This window comes from Tamandua tetradactyla, chromosome X (assembly GCF_023851605.1).
Source record: "Tamandua tetradactyla isolate mTamTet1 chromosome X, mTamTet1.pri, whole genome shotgun sequence".
Taxonomy (NCBI): domain Eukaryota; kingdom Metazoa; phylum Chordata; class Mammalia; order Pilosa; family Myrmecophagidae; genus Tamandua; species Tamandua tetradactyla.
In genome coordinates, this window is record NC_135353.1 from 59,199,874 (window position 1) to 59,226,884 (window position 27,011).

Below are 27,011 nucleotides of genomic sequence, written 5' to 3' on the forward strand. Positions count from 1 at the left end.
GACAACCATAAAACAGTGTATAGCTGTTCATTAATTGGTTTCACACTTGGCTACTAGGTTTTCAGCAAGAATTCACCTGGCTTTAGCTTCAATACTTGGGACTTAGATGGGTTACCGATGCTTGGTAACTACAACTGAAATTCCTCAGCAATGAAAAATAAACCTCTTGCTTCATATAACCAAGAAGCCTGAATACACCTTTTACAGATTACTAGGATTACTGCACCTCCTCTCTTTCATCCCTCCCACCCCTCCCTCCTCTTCCCACCTTCACACACCATACACAAACGCATGCAGCCTTTTTACTGACTTGCCTTTTGACACAATGCTTTGCTGCCAAGCAATTTAGAGGGAAACCATTACGAAGATGCATGGCAATCTTAGATGAACTGATAAGGCACAATAAACAATTATTATTATTCTCTCATTCCTACAAAATGCAGACTCTAGATCCATGCAGTGCTCAACTAGACACTCTGGTAATGCCCAGTTTGATGAAAAAGAAAGCCACCAACTTGCATGGATCAACTAGATTCTCCCTCAACATAACCAAAATTCATACTATGGCATATGTGTTGAATTGGATGCAACAAATAATGCCAAGTGTTCCCATTTGCCAAAGGCAGTCTACCCAGTGTGTAAAGGGTCAGAATTCACAAATACTGGTCCTACGACTTGCAAGGCAATCTATTAGTCCACAAGCAACTGAAATAAACATTTTCATCAGGTCTGATGCCACCACATACACATATAGAAACAACTCATATGTCTGCTTTCAAAATCTATAAAACTATTTATTCACATATTTTTCCCAACGAAAAACAAACTAACAGTGTCCTACTTTCAAAAACAAAAATTCAGGTCAAGAGATGCACATCATGTTCTAATAATCTCAGATGTGAAGCTGTTATTCCCACAAATCGGTGAGTTCACCAATATTTCTTAGTATCTTTTCATATCAAACTAGAGGATCTAGTGCAGGGCTGAAATGTGGCCTTCGGGGGTTTCTAGGGTGAAGTTTCTAATGTTTCTGAGACAACTACACAAATAATAGGATTGCAAGAAGCCTTGAGCTGATGAGATCACACCTTTACAATATCAAACTGGTGTGAGTACATATGAAAGAAGACTTTACGATCTCAAAAACATAGTAAACAAGTCAAAGAACGCTCATTATGTTAAAGCAGATAATAATAAGAGCATTCTGAATTTCTAAAATTTTGGAAATCTTTATAACAAGTATTAGCTCTATAGTTCAAGAAGAATTGAACTTTTAATGACATACAGCTTCTAGAAGTCAACATAGTACGAAAACAGACAAAGCCAACCAGTATCTCTGTAGACAATGATATCAATACTGGGGCATTCTTTGAATATGAGGATGAGATTGCTGATTTTACTATCAGAATGATGTGTACACTGAACTGTATTTTGGTGATGGAAAAAGTGATCCAAAAAGGTACATGCTGGCTCTTACCTGGACTCCCGTGTAACTCAGAACAAACATTTAAAGATATTTAGCTGAACTTCCATGGGAAAACAAACTATGCTCTGCTAACCGACCTACACTAAATTCACTTTATCTTGGCTTCAGTATTCACAAGTGGACCAACCAGCTCAGACACTTAGCCTGACAATGTTAGTCAATGTAGTTTACTGTATTTAATTGAAAGAGAGAGAGAGGGAAAAAAATCATCCAATCTTCCACAAAGGGATAAAGTATTACAGTTTAAGCAAAATATTATACATTGCTTTGCATTTTTGCAATGATCTGCTTCTGAAGATTTTTAGTGGCTTTTCAGACATTAACTTCCATAATGTGCTAAGGTGACGAAGAAGAGAGAAAGAACATTCATCTCATTTTACAAGGCAGAGAACTAGCCAGGTCTAGGTCTCCCTGCAGTCTGAACCTACACTGCCCTTCCTATACTGGGTGGAAGAGGCAGTCTAACCACTAACTATGGACAGTCAGATGGGCCCAACATAGCTTTTCCATCAACTTGTCTCAAATTATATTATCTTATCTCATTTTCAGTGTCACTCCCATCATTAAATGTTAAGCTTCTTGATGTAAGGGACCCTCAATCATAACTGTTTGCCTTCATACTGACTATTACAGTGCCTCATTCCCAGTAGGCATTAAATATGTGTGAGGTAATGAAATGGAATTCTATACATTCTATGCATTTGCTGGAACTATGAGTAATTTCACAATTATGCATAAGCTACATGCCTACTCATAGCAGACTTTTGCCAAGAAGGCATGTTTGAAAATACCAGCACTAGCCTAACTGCTGAACGACTGGACACCATATAGAAGCCAGCTACGATTTGAACAATACCTTACTTTTTATAGCTTTGTAATGTCCAAAGAGCTTTCATGTCTTACTCTTATTTGAACTTGACACCAATATTGTAAAGAACGAAGTGTCAACCTCATTTTCCACAGGAGGAACTTAGGAAAAAACAAAAAAAAAAAGCTTAGAGGCTAATTGACTTACCCCGGAGTCACAGAATGAGTTTAAGAACCAAGACTAGAATCCCTTATATTCTTAAACTCCTCTCAATCCCTTTACACTACACTAAAACAATTCATACCGAAGTAAACCCACGAATACATACTTTCTTCATGAACAAACTTTTATTCTCCCTACATATTCATACAACAGTTCCAGCGATTTCATATCAACCCAGTTCAGGTCGGTACTTACTGATTTCAACGGCTTTCCCCATCCAAAGACCGGAGGCTAGGTGACTCACTGATAGAACCTCCAACAGGTTTCTTTGGCGGGTTGTACCATTCTTAGACGGCCCTGTTTTGGAGCTTGCCTGTTCTAGGGCACTCACCAAGGGAACTATGCTATCAGAGACAGCGGTGTGCTGTTTCAGAGAGCCTTGCCTGGGAGATACCATTACAGCATGTAATGGAGGGAAGCCATTTCTAAGATCATTTGATCAAGAGGAGCTATTTGCTAGGCAGGAGATTTGCAAAAGAAGCAGAACCAGGGAGACACTAGCTCTTTTTATAGCCACCTAGTTTCGATATTAGATCTTGCAAAAGATAGCACATTATTGATATACATACAAGCACACTTAGAGTACATTCATATTCTCTCTCACATACACAGCAAATAATGTCAGTTCTGCTGCAGCCCCACTCTTTGCCAACATTGTTATGAGTAACTTCCATTGTTTTCAGCAGGAACTTTGACTTTGCATATGAGGATGAGATTGCTGATTGAGTCCAAAAGGCCAGCATATTTAGTGGCAAATTTCAATGTCAGGTTGCAAATGAGGAAATCCATAGGTGTACTCTACCATCCAGACCTCACATACTGCATATATTATGTGGGACAAATATTTCTTTTTCAAATGACTTCCTCAGCTTCTAAATGTATGTAACACCATACTTTATTATTCATTGTGCATGCTGCATGAGCTAATGCTGTCAAGAAAATGCTAAAGATAACCTGTTGTGTCTATATTTGCAAACAGATGCATTATTACAGGTTTCAGCTTTTTATATCCAATGTTGATGCTTTTAAGAGAAAGTACAGTACATAAGGAAGAGAGGTATAAATATTTTTAAGAAAATATTATGTAGAAACTACCTTAATAGATTTTTCAAAGAAATGGGTGGGGAAATAAAATGGAAAGCAAAACCTAATAAAAAAAATATCTAATTCCCAAAGCAAAAAATTCAGTATCCTTGGAAGCATTCATATGGAACAAATTAGATACGAGCAGCCCAAGTGAGTAGGATATGGAAAACTAATGTCTTGAGTCTTAGAGTTCTAGCTGCTATCTGTTACTATGCATGGATGATAATTATACCCTTCCTTGATGCACTCAAGTGAAATATTCACATATTTTCTCAAAGTCAAGCTCAGAAATTCAATTTTCAAATTTGCTAGAGCTTTCTCCATATCATATAATAGGTGCCTGGATGTTGCTTTTCAATCTGTAAGTGGCAGCTCATCATCCTAAGTTCTTCCTCTACTCCCAGTTTCTCTACACCCAAAAGTAAGCTTTCTAAAAAGTGAAGGTGCCCATTGTATGACTGAAGAGAAGAACTACACAGGGGCAATTGATACCTGGTATTATTTCCAGATCAGAAACTTTTATCATTTTATCAAAGCTCACATTTCACCAAAAAAGTGACATCTTGCCAGAACTGGAGATCAAAGAATTTGAGCTGACATAAAATACAGCCACTCTTCCTCAAGACCTTGCCCCTTGACCTAAGTTTATAAGCCCAATTTTAAAAGAGCTGAGCATGAGCCTCAGCATTTTATTTGGAGGGCTGTGGTTATAAAGTATGGGAAATACCATTTACAAAATAGGCTTCCCTTAAATACTGAAGAATGGGACATGAAAAGACCCATTTGCCAGCTATCCATTTTCACAAACTGTAGAGGACAAACACTCAGCTGACCAGAGACTTAGTTGTAGGAATTTCCTATCTCCTATTGCCCCACTAAAGTCAATTTTTTTGCCTTAAAGAAAGCTGGCCATTTGGCCTAATGTTATAATCCACCCAAAGTAATTCCTTTATAAACCAAAAGCCTGATCTAAAGGATGACATTACAATTGAGTGTGTTACCCACCCCCCACACCCCCTGGCTTTCTTGTGCTTAGCTTATATAGCTCCTCTTCTCCAGCTGATGTCATTTGCAAGTTATTGGATCCACTAAATAGTTTGTTTCCCTTGCTGCCCAATCACTCTATGACCTGCTTGTAGCCACTGCTGTCCACTCTATAAAACATGACTCATCATTGGTTCATGCGACAGCAGATCTGTAGTCCAGCACAGAGGGGACTGCTATATGCCTAAGTCTTTCTGTGAGACCTGAGAAGCCCCCACCCTGAGATCACAGGGCCTAGCCCTCACTTTGAGGAAGGAAGATATGGTAGCTTGGGAGGAAAATTGCAGCCAAAGCAGAATTTGGGGCAAGGAGCTGGAGTTAGCAAGCGTGAGAGTGAATCAGTCAGCAATTCCCAAATTATTCCTGTGGAGCCTGGACTGTGGCCTAGAACACATCCTGACAAAAAAATTGGAGGAGTAGGGGGAGGAGAGTTTATGTTCATAATAAGAATATATAACTGTGTATTAAACAATGTTCATCTCATCTCAGGGTGTTCTTTCCTCCTTGAGACCAAGTCTGATAAATTCTCTGTGTCATAGCACTCACAGTAGTGTCATGTGAGGCCGCCAGTTGGTTTCGTGGCCTTTATAAGTCATACAGGTATGCCCTATGATCTTCTGTACAGGTTAACAGTAAGGGTGTATAGGTTACCTAGCTGCATAAAGAGGGGAAAGGAAAGACTATGTCAGACTATGATTGCTTTTTCCAGAAAACTAAATCAATTACATGCTTTCTTCCCGTTGATTTCAGGTTGACTTCTTTGTGAAAGAATTCTGAGATTAAACTAAAGACCTAGTACCATTTGAGGAACCAGATAGTAACTCTAGGAATAAAATCTATCATTAAGGCCCTTTAAACAACCCACCTGTGCACACATGCATCTACTCAAACAACAAATATTTATTGAAACCTATGTGCAAGCAAAATGCTGGGTGCTAGGAGTAAAGAGATAAATAAGCACCCAGCCCTGAGTGAGATTATAGACTAGGTTCCTCCCTGGCCACACACCATATATAAAATATATATAAAATATAAACAAAAATTTAACTACAAAACAATTAAGGTTGTATGCACTGCCAAATGAAGGGTGCTGAAAAGAGAGGGGATACATCCCTTTAGAAGGCAAGACTCTTTTCAGTTGACTGCTATCCTATTGTATGGGAAATTAGTGTCAATAAACATGCCACCATTCATAAAGACAGTGCTTGATATTGTTTCAAAGAATATTATTTTCTTGTCTTTCATTCTCATTCCACCAACATTCTTATGTACAATTATTTTGTAAGGTACAGGAGGAACACAAAGAGAGATGAATAAGGACCAGGGCCCATCATCAGAGAGCTCAGTCTAGTGAGGAAGGCAGAAGACATGTATTAATACACTAATAATCCAATGTGATGCAACCCAGGTAAAAACTGGATACTTTGGAGGGACAGAGCAGGAAGAGTAACTAATGCTCCCAGAAGTACCAGAGGAAATAGTGCTTGAGTATTTGAGGTAGGGTATTGATGGCTGAGTAGGAGTTCATCAGAATTTGAAAAGTAGAAAACACTAGGTCAGTATAAAGTATTATAATTATAATAATTATTATTCAATAGTATATTTCAATGTAAGAATACTCTCTCTAGCTGACTGCTATACTATTGCATAGGAAATCAGTGTCAATAGGTAGAATAGGTCACTTAGCCTTGGACAAATGTTTCTGCTGACTTCTGATGCTGGTGCTATGTAAGGAAGAGCACAGATTAGAAACCTCTGGAAGAAAGTCATGCATGTGAGATAAAAGAACAAGGACACACACTGGCTCCCAACGAACTAAAAAAGATGGGATCTGTGTGGATTGACACAAAGCATCTTCTTGAAGTGTAGCCACATTTGATAAGAACAGACCTCTTTTAGGAAAATCTATTAGGAAAATAACACTTGGGAAAATAAACTCCTTCCTTCATGTGACATTTAAAAACTAAGCTGTATCATGTTATGCAATTTTAACTTTGGGTGTTGATTTTTAATCAGTAGGTCTTTTATAAACCCCAAATAAATGTCTTCAAATAAGGAGAAATAACTAATCCCAGCTGTACTTCTGGATTATTCTGTGATCTTAAAGAAACCACAAATTTTTAAATATATTCATAAATTTATCCATTCACTAAGCATTTACGAGTGTCTATTATGTGCCCAGGTAGGTAGAGGATGCTGTAGAAGGACAGAGAAAGAAGGGTAGCTAATGCTGCCCAAGGGGTTCAGAAAAAATAACAGTTGAGCAAGGTATTGAAGGATGAGTAGGAGTTCACAAGGTTCTAGGGCAAGCAATGAACAAGGTATAGTCCCTGTCCTTGAGGAGACTAAAAAGCATAATGGGTGTCAGCCATGAGAGCTCAGTGTGAACTGAGAACAAGTTGCTAGTGAAATGACAGAGAGAGCCTATCAATAATCACCTGGAGAAGGTGGCTTCCCAGAGAAAGTAAAGTTGAGCTGAATTTGGAAGAACAAGTAATCAAATCATGGGAAGGTATGTTTTAGGCACAAAGGGCAAGACGTGTGAAGGCTCAGAGGAGATGGAAGACAATGTAGTATATTCGAAAAACTAAAGGTAACTTGCCGTGACTACAGCAAAGAAGGGGTATAGAGAAAAATAAGATCAATAGGGACCAAATTAGGAAGAGACTTCATGCTTTTCAATGGAGTTTGGATTCCACCTATCTAGATAAAGAGTTTTCAATCAGTGGTATCACATGAATAGCTTTGATTTCAGACCTATTACTCGAGGGGCAATATAACATATTTAAGGTTGATTGTTTTAAGGGAATTTTTTCCCCATGGAGTGGGATGTTCTAAGCAGCAAAATGGAAATTATTTTGAAAAAGTATAACACTGAGAAAAACGTACCAGGGGAAAGGAAGCACAGGCAGTATGGGAGTAGGAAGACAAGAGAAGAAAGATTTCGCCAAGAGGCCTCATCTTTGGAAATTGGCCAAGGATGTAAAGATGCTAGGCCTGATGGGATTAAATAGTCTCAGGACCCAAAATGGAATTCTGGGTAGAAATAGATTTCTATTCCAAGAGGCTCAGTGTGGGAAGTATAATGTTTTTTGTAGCCTTTAATATTTATTTGATATTCTAAACAGAACTGGGCTTCAGTTTCTGTATTTGTGAAATGGGAGTAACCACCTAGCTCGCAGTGGTGATTAAAAATAACTAATAAAACTACTGTGTTGATAAATTTGATTATGTTGGAAACTCCTTGTATTAGCAGCCATTAGACTACCAGTAATAATTGTATTCCTAAGTGGATAATCACAGATTATTCTAATGATTTTGGTCAATGGGAGAGCACTCAGAGTAGGTCTTATATAAAATTTCATCTGAATTTACAAAAACAAACAAACACAGATATAGATTCTACCAGCAAAAATTATAATTCTACAAAGATTAAATACCTCAAATGTTTAACTTTTGGTTTGGTCAATACACAAAGGTGAGGGCAAAACAGTGACATATTGGATATCTCAGTAAAATTCAAGGACTATCTAGTGGGAGGCAAAACAAATACCTAAGCATCTTGCTTTCAACAAGGATGAACCACATAGCAAGTAATAAAAAGCTGAAGGAAACTTCACTTTACATAAAGTGGAAAAATATATCTCTAGTTACATCTATTCTTCTCAAACAGCAAGATTAAGGCAATGAATACAATTCTAGCAGCAGTTCTAATATGCTTATTTGACATTATGAAATGTTCCAATGGAGAGCTAGACATGTGGGCTGAAGATATTACTTTGGTGGCCATCAGCATGGGAATACTTGCAATTGCCAGAAAGGGTACAGAATAAGGGAGAAGATAAGACCTCTGGGGAGCACCAATATTTACGGGCTAGAAGAGAAAGAAGAAAAATAGTCAAAGAGGTGGAAGAACTGGACATATGATGTCATGGAATCCAAGAGAAGAGTGTTTCAAGACAAGTATAGCTATGAGGCAAATGCTCCTAAGGGGTTAAACGTCCTCCTATCTTTATGTCCTCCATCCTTTCTCTAGAGTTTATTAATTTTCATGTCAGGAGAGAAATGGCTAAGCAGCACTAGGAGTCTGTTGATGTGTTTCAGGATGTTTTATGAATTCCTGAACTCTGGACATTGGGTATTACCTGAGCAGCGTGAGTGTGACGACACAATTTGCCTTGAGAAGATTTTCCTATTGGTACCACTATGGCCATGTATCACTCAGGCCTGTTCTGAAAAGTACTGTTATAATGTTACCATTAAACAGTAGTACAAGGTAACAGGTAACATGAGGATCCAATGAGACCACATGTGGGAAATGCTTTGAAACAATTTAAGACACTCTACCAACAGAAGATTGTTTACAATTACTGCCAAAGATTTCACAAACCATAAACAAAATAGTCAACATTCATTGGGATCTTATTATGTCCCAGGAGCTCTGCTAAAAACTTATCATGTATGAGTTCACATAACCATATAAGGCATATTATTTTCAATTTACAGACAAAGAAACTAATAAACTAAGTCTATTGCCCAAGGTCACAAAGCTGGTAAGTGGAAGAGTAAGATTATATAATGCCATGTCTAATTTATTATGCTTCCTCAACCACACAATAGTTTCATATGATATGATGTCTTCTAACTTACTCACAGCTTTTACAGGGACATAAATGATCTTAAGGCTTCAGAGTAAGTGAACTGTGCTTCCACTGTGGGTTTGGGACCAAAGCCTAGAAAGGAGCAAACCCTCTACCCACAAAGCAGACAGGTCAGCATGAGAATCAAGGGCAGAGTGTGGTTGGAAAACAGACTGCAGGCTCCACCGGGATCAGGAGTTTCTTCCATTTCCTCTCTCCCAAATTTCTGCACTAGTCAATGAAGGTAACATCACTGAGGGCTTCAGTGATTTCAAGGAGAAAGCTGTAGGAAGATAGGGGACAGTTAAATGAACAAAAAATGTTGCTCCAGTGGCAAGGTAAATCTGCTCTAAAATAAAATGCCTAAAACAGGTATTGAGGAAACTCTCCATAGGGTTACTCCTGTTTTTCATTTATCTTAAGTGGAAATCAGTTTGTGGCTAAGTAGAAATAAAGAGTCCAAGGAAAACAAGCAACAAGCCCTGTGAAAATCAGGACTTTGATTGCCAAAAACCATATTGTCTCTTCTCTCTGTTATCCCAGATTTCTGAAAGGGCTGTGTTAAGGATAATAAGATCTATCATTTATTGAATACTTATTTCAGGTCCCACAGTGTGCTAAGTGCTTTATGTATATTATTTCATCCTCAGAACAACTCCATGAGGTAAATGAGACTGGTGTCTCTCCTATTTAATAGGCGAGGAAACAGAGGCTTAAGAAGGATAAGTAATTGACTCAAACAAGATGACATAGCTAGTAAGTGGACAAATTAGTTGCTCCTAAACCCTCTATCAGCATGAATGAAAGGGCTATTAAATATTTCAAAAAGTACAAAATATCATATAAATACCAGAGGGTATGTCTTCCAACCTAGCACTTAGGAAATTCAAATGAATTCATACAATTACATTTTTCTCTTTCTAAATTTCAGGGGGTCCTCTATTTGAATACACTGCCTTTGTTGAGTCTCGACAAATCAGCAAGAAATGATCAGATGTAAAGTTGCTAGGCAGTTTCTGTAAAGCCATCTCCCAGAGGAGGTGGTGGCCACGTCATAATTAAGTGTAATATACCTATTGAGGCCTATATTTTCACTTTTCATCCTCTACTTGAGGCCCAGTGACAAAGGGCCTTGTTACACACAATCTTCGGGAAAGACAGCAGAGCCCTGTGCTGAGCAAGAGGTGTAAAGGAGAACTGACTTAGGAAGTGGTTTCCCTAAATTCTAACTGCTGTTTCCAATCATGTTTGGACCATCAAAGCCTGTGGAGCCTGATGATCACTGGATTTATAGGATAAAGATCCCTCCAATCTAAGCTTTAATACAGTTACCTTGTGCTACTGTTTAATGGTGACTTCATATTTGCCACTCAAATAAAAGGACTTCAAGGGAAGAATATGTCTTTTTCACCCTTTTGAATCATCCTTTCTGCCTAGCACTTACATGGGGCCCATAGAAGATCCTCAGTTTGAGCTGGTTATGCCTTTAGAGTTCTGGGATGGGGTGGGGGCAAGAAGAGAGACAATCTGTCATACCAAAGTGTTGTTGCCCACCCACCCATTTAATCTCTTAATTGAATTTCACAATTTTTTCTTTACTGTGGGCCTGGCATTGTGCTAGGTATCAGGAATCCAAAAATGAGAAAGAAGTGGTTCCTGCTGTCAAAGTTTTCAATCTAATGGCAAGAGGAAAGGGGTTGGGTGGTGTTTGAGTATGATCTGTCCCCGGTGGTATGCCAGAACCCATATGGAATGGTAGCTTGGACATATTTTACACTGATTTTGGCTCCAGTCAAGATGGATCAGGGGAATTCACAAATAAGGGAGGCACTTTGATGTTTCTAAACTGCTGGTGGGGAACTGGGTTGACACACGGTTCTGGCATCAGGCTCCTGATCCACTGGTTCACTCCTGGGTTTTGTGCTTCTTTCTACTGTTTTGCAGGGCAATCTACAGTCTATCTCGAATGCAGGGGACTTTCTGTGGCTTATCTTTACCCATGCCTGTTGAGAAATCTCCTCTAATAACTTAAGAACAGCTGTTGAGATTTCAGTAGGATCTATGTATGCGTAAAATGTATTTTTTCATCCAGCTAGCTCATTAACCTTTTCTTTTCTTTTTTGAATACCAAGTTCCAGGGTTAACAGGGTATTAAGTAGGCCTTGGCTAGACAGAGGTGCATATTGGAAGCAAGCTTGCCCTTTCCATGGGTCTAATCAGCAGGCAACTTCAATTCATAAGCACAAACCCAGAGACATGCATTTCTGCATAGGATACCATTAAGAGTGCATAAAGAAACATATTCTTCACCTTTCCCTCCCCTGGGGAGAGAAATGAAGTAGCAAGTTAAACTATAAATTTCCAAAACATAAACATGGCACCAAAACCCCAACCTTTGTTGGACAGAACTGGCTAAAATTATTAGAGATGATTTCTGTAAAAGGAAGTATGTGGAAAGAATATACAACTTGATTTTGGTATTTGGTCTTTTTATTTCTTTTAATCCTAGAAAGAAATTCTGCTCCTTTCTGCTCTGGAAGGATTTAGTCCCACTGGAACACTGGCAGAGACCAACATTCTCCCTTTGGTCAATGATTCCCAGATTATCTTTTAGCAGTGATGAGAAGAACACTAGTAGTAAAAAAGAAAAAGGACAGACAACTGTGATTAGGAACTACTGCCTGAAATTGGGTGTGTGAGTAGAGTGTGCCAGTATGAAAGTGCTTCAATATGGCAATATGAGGGTGGGCCACAGTGGCTCAGCAGGCAAGGACGCTTGCCGGCTATGCCAGAAGACCCGGGTTCGATTCCTGGTGCCTGCCCATGTTTAAAAAAAAGGCAATATGAGTGTGGTGGCATAAAAAAGAGTGTGGGAAAGTATGTGTAAGCATGTGCATGAGAGTAGGGTGGGATATGAGTAAGAATCAATATGAGTAGGTGTGAGCCAATGTAGTTTTTTCAGTGTCAGGGAATGGAGGTTAGCATCAGTATGAATATTCATCGGTGTCAATGTGCTCAAGTGAGAGTCTGGGTAAGAGCACATGGCAAGTTTACAGGGGAGTGTGTTGAGTAAGAGTCAGTGTATTTATGCATCAGTGATATCTCATATGCATGTGGGTCAATGTGAGCAAGTACATCAATGTAAATAAGGATGTGGTTGAGTGAGTATGCATTTATGTGGTCATCTGTGGTGTTAGTAATTGCATGAGGACATATACGTATCAATGTGAATTACTATGACAATGTGAACTGTGTCAGTGTTGTGTGTGCCAGTATAAGTTTGAGTCGGTGACTGTACATGTCATTACGTATATCTGTGAATGTTTGTATTGATGGGCGAGCGTGTGCCAATAGGAGTGTATGAGTAGAATGTGTGAATGTGTGATTGTGCCAGTGTGAATATATGTGACATATGAGTTGGAACTGGAGCATGAGAGGGTATAAATATAAATTCACAAGTGGGAAGGAGTGTCTGTGGGACTGTGTGAGTGTATATAACTTTGAGTGTGTGTTTGTGAATGTGAGAATGAGTGTGTGAAGATGTGAGTATAAACATGTGAGATCAATAAGTATAACCATGTATTATTATGAATTTGGGCAAGCAGCGAATGTGAGTTAAGCATACGTATGTCAGCATGGATCAATGTGAATGTGCCTGTGTGTGTGGTTGTATGTGAGTGTGAAATGTTAAGGGTGACTGTGTCAGTCAATATGGTTGGGTTTATGAAAACTGTCATAATGTTTCGGGCATGTGTCTGAGTTTGGTGTAGACTGTGATTATGTCTCAGTGTGAAGAGTGTGAGTGTATACGTGTGCATGTGTGTCAAAAGAGTATTTCTAAGTGTAGGAGCAAGTATGTATATGGATGTGACAGGAGTAAGGAGACTGTGTCAGTACTGAGCATATGAGTGTGAGAACATGTAGTTCTGAGTATAAGAGTGCAAGAAAGTTTAAGAGTGCAAGTGGACAAGACTGTGATTATTTATGGTGTTGGTATATATAAATGTGAAGTTATGAGTGTGTGTGTGTATATGTCCCTGTAATGAGTTGTGTGAATGGCTATGAAGAGTAAAGGGCAATTATATCAGTGCAAATATGTTGGAGCATAGGAAATTCTGCATGTAGGACTGTATAAAATAAAGTGTGAGGGCAAAGTCAGTGCTTGGAGTGTGCATGACTGTGTAGAAATCTGTGGGGTAAGAGTGATTGCATACATCTGTGTGTATGTGTGTGATTGGGACTGTGTAAGAATGTAAGAAGGAGTGTAAAGGTGTGCATGAGTAAGAATATGAGGGTGGGGGTATATGGTAAGTGTGAGTGGGTCAGTATGAAAATTTGAGTGCATGAATCCATGTGACAATGCATGACATTATGAATGTCCTTGTATGCGCTATATTTGTAAATATGATTGTGAGTGCAATGGGGTAAGAGTGACTGTTACTATGAATATGTTCAGTGTGAAAAATGAGTGAGTCAAGGGTATGTAAATGCATGAGTAGTATATGAACATGTTTGTGAGAGTGTGTGAATGTGTGCCTGAGCACTGAGGAGTACAGATGACCAAAATAATTTGGGATGCTGGAAAACTCGGTCTAGGAAGTATCTTTCCTCCCAAAGTTGCAGTATGTCTCCAATTTCAGGAAAGTGCTTATCTTCTCTCAACCTCTATTTCCTCATCTGTAAAACAGGGATGATAATACCTACCTTGAAGCAGTTTCACTTTAATAATTCAAAACAAAAACAATAAAAATCATTAGAAAAATGTACCCACCTTGCAGGGTAACTGTAGGATCAAATGGGATCATAGTTCAGAGCCCAAAAAAGCACTGGCCTCAATAAAGAACTCAATAAATAGAAGTTATTGTTGCTGTTATAGAACACCCAGAAAGATCCAGAGGCTTGCTTCTTCTTTTAGTCGGTTCTAGTTACCTTCTGTTAGTCAAGATCTATCGAGGATCCCCTACCAGAGCATCTCTAGAAAGTTGAATGCATCAGTATCAGCAAGGCTGTAATTTCATACCTTCAATTCCAAGACCGAAACTCTGGCGCTTCCCTTTCATGAGAAGGCATTACAGAAACACCTGCCAGTGAGGTAACAGCTTTACCTTGTTCTGCAGGCCTGGCGCATGCTCAGTGTGAAAGGGAACTATAATACATATCCTTTGTTTTCTGTCTAGTATTTGTTTTTCTCATTGGGTGTATTTTATTTTGGTTGGCTGTTTAGTTTTTTTTCCCTTGGGCAATATGAGAGATGCCTTAAGTAAGTGAGACAGATGACCAGATAGAGAAATAGAGGAACAACAAGATACAAACAGGTAGCGAGACTGCAGGAATAGCAACAGAAGGCCAGATGGAGAAGCTGACAGAGGAAGCTATAATATATATAAGGAGATGATCGGAAAGGCAGGCTAAGAAACCTGAAAGAAAGGAAGAGGAAGAGAGGCCCAAATTGCAGAGCTACCAGGGTGCTGTCAGGCACTTATGAAGGAGACCCTGAAGACCTTTAAGTTTAATTCCTGCCCATGAGGAGCCCAGAGTCTAGTTTACTTGCTGAGATGAATATTCCAGAAAATATGCAAGAATTATTTAAGACAGGAGAGAGGCAAGTGCTTCATTGAACACTACAGACTCAAGTGTTAGAGAGCTGGGGGAGAAGTGATCCCAAGTTGGGTGGGACGGCAGAGGAAGGTTCAGAAAGTTAAGCTAAGCTTGCTAGGCTCAGAAACAGGGATGGGATATGGTAGGGATAGACTTTGAATTTTTAAAAAAATGTAAACTTAAGCTTATGGGGCAGTAGAAATGACTGACTTTGCAGCCTATAGCTGAAATGCCATACATCAGGAAAGCAGGAGGAAAGAAAATGACAGCTTGATGGGAAGCATGTCTGTGTTACACTGAAGCTCTGAGATGGTGCTTGACATTGGCAAAGGATTTGGCAATGGTGTTGTTTCTCCTACTCACCCCCTAGGATGTAGGTCAAGGTTGTCTGCCATTTCCATATTAAAGATAGGGAAATCAAGAGACAAGGCCAGCTGTAAAGCAAAATCTTAGCAGAAAGTAGGGGCCATGCTCAGAGACCTGGCTGGTGAGGCCCCAGCAGGACAGGGTCTTTGATATCAGGAGCTTTCATGGAAAAGTGGCATTTACCCGGAACCCTAAATCCTTGCCCTGGAATCCATTACTCACCTCACACCACCACTGCTGCCACCACCGCAGGACCTCAGCACAGGTGGGCACTGCCCATGAGAAGAGGCCAGGCTGGCTTCAGCTCCCACGGACTCAGTGCTGAGCTCACCAGATCCCACAAGATGCAAGGACTCAGCTGTTCTTTCTTGGGGGAAACCTGCCAAGAGAAGCATTGTGGGGGAGAGGGAATCTCTTTCCCCAACTGCTACTACTCCCTCGTGCAAACCCCAAACATAATACATACACTACGGTGGATTGCAGAAAACTCTTAAGAAGGCTATAGAATCAGAGGCAAGGGTTTAAAACACAAAACAAAACGGTTACATAGGATTCTAGAAAGAGCACTGAACCGACACTTAGATGTGAGTTTCAAGCTGAGAACTGCTGTTAGTCACTTTACCACACTAGGTCTGCTCACCATTAAGTGGAAAAGACTTGCCCTAGTCACCTTGGACAAGTGTTAGAGTGTTGGGAGGACTAAATCAAGCTCAATTAATATGAGATATTTGCATAATTATGGAGGTGGTGTAGTCTAGTTTACACTAGAAAACTAAGAGATGATGGCAAATGCAAGCTGGCTCTGAGGACATTGGAACTTCCTACCTGGCACTACCGCTCAGTTTATTTCATCCCCCAACTCCAGGTCTCCACCTCTATTTCTACTCCCTTTCCCACAAACTGCCTTCACCAAATTAAATACATAAATAAATAAATGTCTGAGGCAACATCACTCTATCATTCTGCTGTCCCCTAAACTGTTAACATCTCACAGCTACTGAGGGCCTCAGTTTCTGACCCTAAATGGAAATATTCTCCCCCATTCTATACTATAGGGATGTCCTCCAGTTTTCTCCACATGTCTTAGGCTGAATATAAACTGCTTTGTCGGTGAGAATTTACCCATGCCCCCACAGAGGTTTTCATGTCCCCCCATGAAGGAGACAGGGTTTCTTAAACCCCTACTTTTCTGCCTTTCCCCATTAATACCTGAGTCTTCCAAGGGGGAGGCAGATTATCCCTTGGTAAGGCCCCAAGCTCTGCTTTCCCCTCTCCCCTTCCTTCATAGTGTTTGCCCTCAAAGAAAAGCAGCAGCTATATGCTAATTCCCAGTAAAGCCTGCTCCAGGCAAGCACACATTTATTGGAGGATGCCAGAACACAGAGTCCTAATCCAAAGAGGTGGATGCATGTCTAAAGGTGGAGAAAACTGCAAAATTGCAGACTCAGGGAGTGAAGAAGAGCCTCAAGATTCGTAATCCCTCCTACTAGAATAAAAACAAACAAACAAGCTATACCCTAGGTCTGCCACTTGCTCTTGGGTAAGGCTCCAGAGCACATCTGTCCCTCAGCATCCCTGGCATTCCCTCTGTGCTTCCTCCTCGCCCCACCCCCACCCCCCATTTCTAAACCCTGCCCAATAGCTGCCTGCAGGAGCTCATATTGCATGGGGACAGGAAGGATTAAGGGCCACTATAGCTTCAGAGAGGGGTGAGGCTAGCCTAGGGCAGAAGAAAAATGGCCTCAAGGTCCCCTACTCCCCATTCTCAGGACTGAGGGCTGGGTGGGGAGGTTGCTTGTACCCCAAGAGGTGGGAAACAGCTTTAAAGAAGCTGAGGATCTGGGGTGGAGAGAGGCTTTAGCCTCTCCAGGTTTCTGTACAAGTTTACAAGACTTTCTCAGCTCAAACTCTGCCTCCCCACAGTCGCTCTACTCTAAACAACGCTTTTTAACTCGGTATCACGGTTAGAAATCAACGCAGCCTGCCTAAAAAACACCAGTTGCATAGCTCTGCCCAGTGCAGAGGCAATGCCCCACCTGGTGGCCACATTCCTCTCATCTGCCTTGGGGTATGTAATGTTGGAATCAGGGTGTTCCCTGTATGAGCACATGCCACTCCGTCTACCAGGTATTTCTGTACATGTGCGTGAACGGTGTTGTATGTGTGCTGTGTCTTATCTATATTGTGTTGCATCTGTCTTATGCTGTGTGGGCAGTGTCATGTTTATATCGTGTTGTGTGTGCTCTTTGAAACATGTTGCATATATATGTGTCTACACCATGTGTATGTGCCATGTATTGTGTCATGTCTAAAACATGCTTAGTTGACTGATCATGTTGTGGGTGTCTATACTGCCTCAGGTCGGATGGAAGGACTGGAGCCCTTCTCTACTGGGAATAACAGCTGCACAAGTATTTAGCATTGGTGCCTTGGGTGGGCGAGGCGCACCTCCAATGGGGAGCTCTGCCAAAAGCGTTCCCATTGTGATCACTGGAGGGTGCGATTGTGCTGTTAGGGGTAGTGCCTGGAGGGTGCAGAATTCCAAAATAAAGAACACCAGACTAGAGGAAGATGGGGGAGAAGGACACAAAGGAAAAGGATGCATATCCCAGTTCAAGCCCTTCTGTTTTGAGACTGAATTAGGCAATCAAGGCTGTTAGTGAACACCTGCCCCTCACCCTACCGGGGTCTATAAGATCTCTTTGCAGAACCTTTCAGGAGGCTTGGTTATAGGGTGGCTAGCAGATTCTCAACTTGGGCCTCTCCTTTGTCTCCTGTTCCCCATTTCATAAGAAAAGTAAAGTTATGCTGCTGAAAGAGGTGGATATGTGAGGTGGTGGAGGCACTGTTTTGTATTGTTTCCTCCTAAACTAGAGGACATACAAAAAGGAATGTGATTTTAATGGGGGTTTTTTTGTTTGGTGGTGGTGGTGGGGATGGTGGTTATCCTTTAGTAGACCTGTCATCACTACCAAGAATAAATTGACCTACTTCTTAACATGTCAGGACCATTTCAGAGACTGCCTGTCTAGGCCCAGAGAGGAGCAGACACACTCAGACCAGAAGCCCCAAATTTGACTCCTAGGGTTCATACTATCCCAGCTCCTTGTCCTCTTGTCCCTAAAAAAGAACAAAACAATCCATTCTCCAAGTTCAGACTCCTCCTACCCCACGGAAAAACACTGGCCCCTTCCTCCACTGTGTAGGTTCCTGCTCCATCCCAGTGATTAGTCGCCCAGGCCTCTCTGTGATTGCACCTTTGGAAAGACATCCTTTCCCCACCAGTAAATTGTTAATCTCTAGTCTTCAAGGTCCACCTCCTCCATTTTGCTTCCCGGCCCCAGACCCAGCTGTAGCTGCGCCATTTTGCACTTTATCGCATTCCCTGGGTGCAGCGCAGATTGCCCCAACCTGCAGAGAATTGACCGAATGTGCAAATCAGACAAGGATCCATTGCACTGATTAACATTTCCAATTAAATTCCCGTTTAGTCTTGTATGTATTATTGACTCGCGTAATCAACGCTTCTGTAAATGCAAATGCCTTCCAAAGCCGCAGACAGCAATTGGAAGGGCTGCATTTCTGCGGTAAAACGGAAACGGTTGGCCGGAAAGAGTTTGCCAGACCCAGGAAGGATTTCATTTGGTTCTCTGGTATCTCTAAATCAGATGTTAATAGTATGGCTTTTACTGGATTCACTCCCGAGGCTCGGGCTTCACACTTGAAATGGAAGACTCCGGCCCTGCGCGCTACTGCACGCCCTCTCCCACCCCCTACTGGAAACACTAGGCAGTGCAGAGTTGGCAGGCCGGTCAACCCCACGTCCTGCAGGGGAAAACGCCTAGCTCCTGGAAAGGTGGAGAGGCTGAGGGACAACAGAGCAGCTGAAATTTAAACTGCACCCCAGATGCCTCAATAGCTTACAAATTTCCACGCCCTTCCCCGCCCTATCCCCTGCCCACATGCAGTCCCCTCCCCCAAAAGTCTCTGGGAAGAGGTTTTGTTGTTTTTGAGCAGAGGCAGGCACCCTTCTGCCTGGAGTGGGAAACACAGACCTAGTCCTAACCCATCCATGTAATTAAGCAACCGTCCTGTCTCGGTCTGATTCGAAGCTCCTCCACTACTCTTTGGAGCTTCAGTTCCCCAGGCCCCTCTCTTTACACCCAGGAGGGAAGAACCAGTTGTTGAGCTGACACTCAACTGAGTTTCTTCTCCTTCACTGGGCCAAAGCTAAAGACTCCTGAAGGTGGCTCATGGGAGGGAATGCTATTGATTTCCTTCCTGAGTATCAAGACATCTTCCCTCTAATCCCTGGCTAAACCACAACTGCCTCAGCCAAGGTATTCCCCCATCTCACCAGGACAATGAGGGCCTTTGGGATCTTGGTGAAATGATGGTTTTTGATTCTTCTGTCTTTAACTCTCTATGGCTTTGCCCTTAACTGATTTCTAGATCTGATTTTCTTACCGTTGACTTCATAGAAGCTTAGTCTCTGACTAGTGTAGTCTCATGTCAGCAATTCCCCACCCCCCACAATTATTCATTTCCCTCACCTGTCCCATTGACTGCCCCTCCCAAACCTCAGCGAGCTTGTCTGTGCTATACCATTTCCACCTTTAACCAGAAAATCTGCAACCTGTAAGATTGCTTAGCTAGTCAGAACATCCCTAAGATGCTATGGCCCCTCAAGTGGAGACACTCCATTCTCCACCCTTTCTGCCTGCACTACTGTCATACGTGAACCCCCTTTTTCTCTTAAGTCTCTCCTCTACAAGGCCCACTTGCCTGTATGGAGGCTTGGAGAGTCTGCTACCTGACATCCCAACGTCCTGCTGGCATCAGGATCCTCTGCTGTAGGCTTTTACCCTGCATATTTCCCAGTCTCTTCCCATTTTACCTCTTTCATGAGGAGAGGGTTGTGATATTTATGTCCAGAAACAGAGGTTTTCAGTGGCATTCTCTCTAAGTCAGGGACAATGAATTGTCTATTACCATGTTATGCCCCTTTGCCCCTGTACTGATTGGAGATCTCAAGTACAAAATGAAAGACCCTGCCCGATTATAATTTTGCAAATGGCCCAGTGAAAACTGCACTGACCTTTACACCTTGATCATCCCAGAACAGAGCCACAGTGCTGTCACCAACAGGAATGGACCTCCTTCTGTTCCAACACCTCAGACACAGTTGGCCTGGATTTGAGTCTGTAAAACCATGGGGGAGGAAGACTAACATGGCTAAGGACTTCCCTGTGAAAGCCATTTTTTAAAAAAAATAGCACTGCAATCCCATCAGGCTTCCCAAAGCTAAGCCACTCACCCTTCTCTCCTTCACTTCTACAGACCACAGCCCAGAACCCTCAAGTCCAGAGTCCGGTACTGGATTCTGGAAGGTGGGACCAGAAAAACAAGAGGGGGCTCTGACTCCTACTCTTTGCAACAGCCCTCCCACCCCCATCTCCCATTACCCCACCCCACCCCAACCATCACCTATGGAAGGGAAAAAATATGAGAGAACAAGAATCTAAAATGTTCAATCAATCTGCCCAAAAGTGCTGCAGGAATCTTGCCAGAGCCAGATCACAGACTTGAGGGCAATACCCCTGGGAGCCGAGGGGGGCAAGAAAGGAGAAGGCAGTGGTCCTAATGGCCCCAGACAAAGACAAAGGCCAACTGAGGGGCCCCGGGCCCCGGGCTTTCTAGGGGCGTTATCGCATCATTCCATCCCCACAGGGAAGAAAAGAGTCCTCCTGACTTTACCTGGCCCCAACCAAAAAAAGGGAGCGGGATAAATAAAAATAAAAGGGTGGAGGAAAGGAGCCGGTTAAGAAAATCGTCACTTTTTCTGTTTGCTTGGGTTGGGCTCTTCTGCCCCCTGACTTAACCAGACTCGCGGCCATACCCCCTCCCCTCCCCTCCCCGGAGGGCTGCCGCTGCTGCAGCTGCAGAGGGTGGGGGGCGGTAATATCACTTACAGGCTGACAGAGCTTTTCGCGGCGGATTTTGCCCAGGCCCAATAAGCTAGCCTAGGGCTTCCCGACGATACGGAGGGTTCCAGGCCTTCGGGAACGGCCCGGACACACCCACTTGTCCGCACTCGCTTACCGGAATCATGCAAACTGCTATCGCTTTCTCGGGGCTCAGGGGAGTCAGAAATGAGACTCGACTCGGGCGTGGCGGGAGGGGGACCCGGGAAGGCAAAAAATCTGCCTAGCAACCCAAAAGCAGCTCCCAGCCGCCGAGCTAGCCCGGGGGCCATAAGTCGCGAAATTTACCTGCCACGGGTCCAGCCACCCCGTCAAGACCTTTCCTTTACCTCTGAGCGCTCCGGCTGGCGGGGCTGGGGAGCTGCAGCCCCGCGGCCGCAGCCGCAGCCCGGGGCCCGGCCCGCTCCCCGCCCCGGGCTCTTCTCCCGCCCCCACACACTAGCTCCAGGCCCGGAAAAGCTGCAGCCTGCTGCGCGAGATCCCAGACGGTTCGCTCCTGACAGTACCCCGCCAGTAGTAGAGCCCCAGCTCGGCAACCGCTCCCTAGCCTTTCTCCGCTATGACGTTACCCGGGCTCTGCACCTTACATAGACCAATCAGATGATGAGCATAAAACTAAAATCGCCCTGAGTGGGCTACCGAGGACCAATCTTTTGTTTCCAGGCAGGAAGCGGTGGGGAGAGGGGGGAAAAAAAACTGAAGGAGAGGAGAAAGGAAAAGGGGATGGAAACTTCCACATTGTTAGGGTTGTCTAGACAGAGGTGGGGTCATCAAGAAAAAGGAGCACCTGACACAGGGAGGGGAAAAGGGTTTAATGAGCCTTCTTTGACCCCTCAGGAAGACTAGGATTTCACGTGAATTTTCAGGGGAAGAAATCCGTCCAGCTACAGGCCACTCTTAATTGGGGAAAATGTTTTTTATGTGGGACACCACCTGTCAGGCAAGCAGGTTCCACTGATTGAGCCTCTGGAGTACATACAAAACTCAGACAGACATAGATGGCAGTATGATTCAAAGAGATGGCACTATAGATAGGGAAACTACCTTTCCACACATGAAACACCCACATTTCAAAACAGCATTATGCAAACAAAGAATAATTAATCTACTTCAAATTGAGTATACATATATTTTTAATTTCACTAAAATATGCTTCTTCCTGTCCCTCCTATCCTTGAAAACTTCAATGGCTTCTCTTGTCCAGGAAAAAGTTTAAATGTTTGCAGGTATCCAAAGTCTTATAAAACCAAACTCCAAAAATCATGTCTTGCTACTCCAAAACCAGTGCCCCAGAACTTGGTTAAATTATGCTAATTATGGTAAATCCCACTAAAGAGACAGTAAGTTGTCAGAAGAAAATGAAAAAATAACACAAAATAATAAGTGCATTCAAATTATAATGATTCAAAATGCTCACTGAAAAAGATTGGAAGAGAACGTAAAATTTATAATAGTTGTTAAATGTACTAGGATTATAGGTGATTTTTCCCTTTTCACTTTCAAACTTGTTTTTTTATAAAGATAAATACATCTTCACATTCTTAACTTGTCAAAATGGGTCATGACCCACCCCAGTGCACTTTTATCCAATTTTCTCAACACTGCATAATATCCAGCAATCATTGCCTCCATGATGCCAACAAAGTACATTTCAAGACTGAGGGGGAATTAATATATCTGCCAAACTTGTTTTAGGAAAAGTTACCCAAAAGGCCTCTAGATTCGTCACAGATAATTTCTCAGGCAGTTGGGGAAGGGAATGCCTCCCTTTAATTTGGGATGATACTGGGAATTTAAAAAGAACAATAATAACCCTTAAAATCTATGCTAAAACAGGAAAAGGGAGATGAAGACTCAGTTAACCACATATAATCCAGGCTGCATTTATTTTTAGGTAAGTATTACATGAACATCGTAGAAAGTTAGCAGAGGTGGGATTTGTATCTAGATCTTAGTCCAAAACCCACGCTTTTTCTAATATGATATGGTACACTCTTATAAAGAATTAAACATGGTATTACTGGCTTTGTTAAAATACATATCTTCTTAAAAACTCAAACTATATGAGACTGGTGTTTTCATGAAATCAGGCATTGTGTGTGTGTGTGTGTGTGTGTGTGTGTGTGTGTGTGTGGTGGTTACTCCCTTGCTAATGTAAAAATACCCAAAACCCTCTCCCTAAATTCCCTGATTAATAGGTTGAAATCAGGATGGTTCTATTCCCAATGATTTTACAAATATCTTTTAAAATTAACATTGGGGTTAATAAAAAACGTAACTGCAAATCATTGATTTTTTTTACACTATGGTAAAAGTAATCTATAAAAAAATCACTGATTTAAATGACTATAATTTACTTAATATCACATATGTTATTTGCAAAGTGAATTTATTTGGGTTATTTTAAAAAAGAATGCTTTTTTAAGAAATAAAAAGATATAACTCAATTTTCCTATCTAATCTGATTTTACTCTAATCCTCACATATACCTCAGCTATAACTCAGTGCTGTATGTGCAGTCACCACACACAGTTATTTCAATATTTCATGTGTGGATTTCTTCCCTCTCGGGTGATTACAGAAACCAGCATGTGGCCAAATGCGTATTAGGTGCTCAATAAATTAAAGCATAGTTCATACTGGAAAGAGGACTGGACTTATCAGAAAGTAGTCCTTACCTGACAATGTGGTTTGTTCTTCAAGAGTGTAGGACAACATCACTTCTCAGCCTTTTGGCTAAGATGAAGTGTAGTATCTGTTCTTATCAGTTTAATATCTGATACATCTGTATCTGAGGACAAGATATTAAATGGATTTTTGGAGTTGGGAGATGGAATAAGAGCTTGCTCCGTCCACTCCACGCATCGACCTGGTATCGCAGTACTTCCAGGAACGGTGCTCCCCCTTCAGGGGAACAATAAATGTATAAAAAAGAGTATAGGACAATAGCATGGGGACTTTTAGGGAACGGATTTTAAGTTTAAATGTTTTAAAGATTTCATTGTATTATTTTCTCACTCAACTTCCATTGTCCCCTGCTCCCTTTCCCAGGCTCATTGATTTAAGGTTTAATAGCAAACACTACCATAATAACGACTTGGCATGTGCATCCTCCTTCTCAGGATACAAACCACTTTTGAATCTATCTCCTCTGACCCTCACAACCATCACAACACTTTACCATGGCAACTATTATGCTCCACATTTCATAGATGACAGAATGGAGCTCCAGGGGTTTGAAGTAACCTGCCCAGTATCTCATAGAGATGGTCCTAAGAACCACGTCTCCCACTCTCAGTTCTGTATTCTTTCTCCTACTCTACATGGCAACATGAGTTGCAGTTCTTCCTTGGCTCCAAGTGAGGGGCTCTAGGAAAGGGCTTGTAGCAACAGAAATAAAAGAAAACAAATATCTTCAAGCTGTTCCAGTCAAATCTCAGATAAAGTAAACACTGCTCACACTCATGTACCATTGATGGGACTGTAAAATGGCACAACCTTTTTGAAGGGCAAGTTGATAACATTTATGAAAGTTTAAAAGCGAATGCCACTTGACCCAGCAATTCTAACTCGTACATGAGAGAATGGAGTCCAAGGAATTTGCCCATGGATATGCTCATAAAAATATGCCAAGTTAGGTTCAAGTAATTCGATTGCTGATTGTTATGTAAGAATGAAAAAACTGGGGACTACCTAAATACTCCTCAATAAAGGAATAATTAATTAAGTATTATATACATAGTGTGGAGAATTATACATCAACTAAAAAGAATCAAGTAGATCCCTACATACAGAAATGGAAACAATACCACGATGTATTGTTGAGTGAAATAAGTTGTAGAACACATGTATGCTATGATTTTCTATTTCTTAAGAAAAAAAGTGTGAATGTGTGTGTTTAAGCTGGAAGCATATACATCAAACTCTGGGAATAAAAACAGGAAGGGATATGTGGGTATGTGTGTTTTGTGGTGGTGGTGAACATTAAATCTTTTCTTTATATACTTCTGTATTGTGTGTGCTTTTTATACAATAAGCATATTTCTACTTATAAGAAATACCATAGGAAGGGAAAATATAGCCCTTATTGGGTTAAGACAAAAAGGAAATTACGTCTGCTATCCTGAAAGGGGTCTGAATGCCAGGCCAGTGTTTCAAGTTTGGCAAAAAAGGCTAGGGTAAGTTGAGCCATACCTGGCAGGCACTGAATGCAGGGCAGTAATGTCCCATTGGGCAAAAGCAGCAGGGACTTCTTGACTCCCTTCCCACCCACCCCCCTCAAATCCCACAGCCAGAAATTGTTCCTGTGGTAGTCTTGGGCCTCTGTGACTCCAAGTCCTCACAGCTCCCCTCTGGCTCCGAATATAGAAGAACCTGACTCAGTAGCTGGTGCACAAGGCTTTGGCTGTGAGCACAGTGCCCACTCCCTCGTTTACTCAGGATTTGCTTACTACAACCTGTTTACCATCAAAGTAGTCAGCCCTTCTGGCCCCTTCCTTCTTGCCTCCCATCCGTATCATTATGGGTAGTATGGTGGCAGTATTGTAGGTAGCTCATTGGTCAAAGAGTAAGGAGCCTTAGAGATGACAAGAGGTTTCATCCTCGGTCCTTTATAAACCAGAGGCTGAGAAAAGAGGGGAGCCTATGGCTAGAAAGTTACCATCCTCTTGGATCCTCAGAATTCTGGTCTGGAAATCAGGAGACCCAGATTGTATTACAACCTTAACTAGGAAACCGTGAGCAAGACAAATTTCTCTAGGCTTTAGTTTTCTCCTCCGTGAAGCTTGCTCTGTATATTGCCCTGGACTATTGTATGAATACAATGGCTAATGGAACAAGCGCTGATTTAACAAATTTCAGAGCTACACACCTCTTTTATAGACCTGAGGCATCTTCATTTGCATATGCTCACTGAGTGGTGGGAACTTGAGTAGGTGAGGCTCATCTCTCTTCCCCTTCTTTCACTATAATTAGCTCCCCTTAGAGACCATCCCTGCAGAACCTAAGAGCTTTCAGAAGCCCACAGCCTCTGCCCTCCTCCCTTCCACCAAGGAAAGGAGATGCAGAAGACAATTAAATGGAGGTGGTTCTGGACGATTTAATATTAGAATCATGAAGTTCCTCTAGTCTGATTTGGTTTTGATTAGCCCTACTTTCACCATGGTCCCACATATCAAACTACATTATTTAATTGATCAGATGTTCCCTTTGATTTTTCCCTCAAGTAGATCACATTATGCATTCCTTCCCTACACACTCCCAAACACTGTTTGAGTCTAAGTAATACTACAGAGTAAATTGAATTTGAAAAGTTGGTTTCATTGCTCTCCCCATTTTACTAGGGAAAAAATAAAGAGAAGGAACAATTGGAAGGCAAAATCTAGGAGGAAACAACCAAGAAGATAAATAGAAAAGCAAATCTTTGTGTGTGTTAGTATGTGTACATGGGTTGGACTATGATGTCATGTTTTCCCTGCTTACCTGTGATTGGCTGCTCTGTTTAGCATCTGCTGAGAGCTAAAGGCTGATTATTTGCCAGAGATACAGACCTTTCAGGGAAGCTTTGAATTATTGCTGGTTGTCGTGACAACCTGGGCAGTGTCTGTTCCTGATAACCATACAATGAGGTCGTCAGGAACAGAAGTGCCCTCATCCCCATACACAACTATCTGAAGTGGTGAGCAATGGAACAGTTCTCTCAGGAGGAGAATGGAGGAAAATCACCAAAGGCAAATGGTGGAGATCCGTGCAGATTATGTATGTCAGCCAAATCCTGG

The 27,011-nt window shown here is 41.8% G+C and overlaps 1 protein-coding gene and 1 non-coding gene across 2 annotated transcripts in view; one reads left to right on the forward strand and one right to left on the reverse strand.

The window, feature by feature from the left end:
• The window catches only part of PAK3 (p21 (RAC1) activated kinase 3), a 138,128-nt gene extending 116,522 nt beyond the window's left edge, over nt 1–21,606 (reverse strand). Inside the window, exons 1-3 of the mRNA XM_077146063.1 lie at nt 21,523–21,606; nt 20,349–20,452; nt 15,473–15,629 (exon numbers count right to left, since the gene is read on the reverse strand). The gene's annotated coding sequence lies outside the window, so the exon portion shown is untranslated. The remainder of the gene's footprint in view (nt 1–15,472; nt 15,630–20,348; nt 20,453–21,522) is intronic.
• A 2,344-nt stretch (nt 21,607–23,950) lies between these two features.
• On the forward strand, nt 23,951–24,140 carry LOC143672396 (U2 spliceosomal RNA). Its single transcript, XR_013169848.1, has one exon. It is a non-coding gene; the product is annotated as a U2 spliceosomal RNA (small nuclear RNA).
• The last annotated feature ends 2,871 nt before the right edge of the window (nt 24,141–27,011 follow it).